Below are 1,188 nucleotides of genomic sequence, written 5' to 3'. Positions count from 1 at the left end.
TTTTTTATTTTTTTAAATTCAATTTAAAAACAAAAATACTTTTATTTTATTTTATCTTATTTTCGAAAATTCTTCTCCCTCACCTCCTTCTATTTATTTATTCATCTACTAACATCCCTTCTTCATCTAAGAATTCGAACCTACTCCTCACCCTTGTGTTTGGATTCTCCATCTTCTATTCATACCTTCTTCTACTCACATAAAGGAATCTCTATACTGTGACATAGAGGATTCCATATTTTCTTTTTCTGTTTTCTTCTTTTTCATATGAGCAGGAACAAGGATAAGAACATTCTTGTTGAAGCTGATCCTGAACCTAAAAGGACTCTGAAGAGGAAGCTAAGGGAAGCTAAAGCACAACTCTCTGGAGAAAATCTGACTGAAAATTTTGAAAAAGAAGGAGACATGGCCGAAAATAATAACAATGCAAGGAAGATGCTTGGTGACTTTACTGCACCTAATTCCAATTTACATGGAAGAAGCATCTCAATCCCTGCCATTGGAGCAAACAACTTTGAGCTGAAACCTCAATTAGTTTCTCTGATGCAACAGAACTGCAAGTTTTATGGACTTCCATCAGAAGATCCTTTTCAGTTCTTAACTGAATTCTTGCAGATCTGTGATACTGTTAAGACCAATGGGGTTGATCCCGAGGTCTACAGGCTCATACTTTTCCCGTTTGCTGTAAGAGACAGAGCTAGAATATGGTTGGACTCTCAACCTAAGGATAGCCTGAACTCTTGAGATAAGCTGGTCACGCCTTTCTTAGCCAAGTTCTTTCCTCCTCAAAAGCTTAGTAAGCTTAGAGTGGATGTTCAAACCTTCAGACAAAAGGAAGGTGAATCTCTCTATGAAGCTTGGGAGAGATACAAGGAACTGACCAAAAAGTGTCCTTCTAACATGCTTTCAGAATGGACCATCCTGGATATATTCTATGATGGTCTGTCTGAATTATCAAAGATGTCATTGGACCATTCTGCAGGTGGATCCATTCACCTAAAGAAAATGCCTACAGAAGCTCAGGAACTCATTGAGATGGTTGCAAATAACCAGTTCATGTACACTTCTGAAAGGAATCCTGTAAGTAATGGGACACCTCAAAGGAAGAGAGTTCTTGAAATTGATACTTTGAATGCCATATTGGCTCAGAATAAAATATTGACTCAGCAAGTCAATATGATCTCTCAG

At 37.6% G+C, this 1,188-nt stretch overlaps 1 non-coding gene across 1 annotated transcript; it reads right to left on the bottom strand.

Annotated features, from left to right (window-relative positions):
• Positions 1-798: 798 nt before the first annotated feature.
• On the bottom strand, positions 799-906 carry LOC112780290 (small nucleolar RNA R71). Its single transcript, XR_003191137.1, has one exon. It is a non-coding gene; the product is annotated as a small nucleolar RNA R71 (small nucleolar RNA).
• Between the last annotated feature and the right edge of the window lie 282 nt (positions 907-1,188).

The sequence above is a fragment of the Arachis hypogaea genome, chromosome 19 (genome assembly GCF_003086295.3).
Source record: "Arachis hypogaea cultivar Tifrunner chromosome 19, arahy.Tifrunner.gnm2.J5K5, whole genome shotgun sequence".
Taxonomy (NCBI): domain Eukaryota; kingdom Viridiplantae; phylum Streptophyta; class Magnoliopsida; order Fabales; family Fabaceae; genus Arachis; species Arachis hypogaea.
The sequence above is the reverse complement of the archived record's forward strand: the minus strand, read 5'-3'. Positions and strand labels throughout refer to the sequence as shown.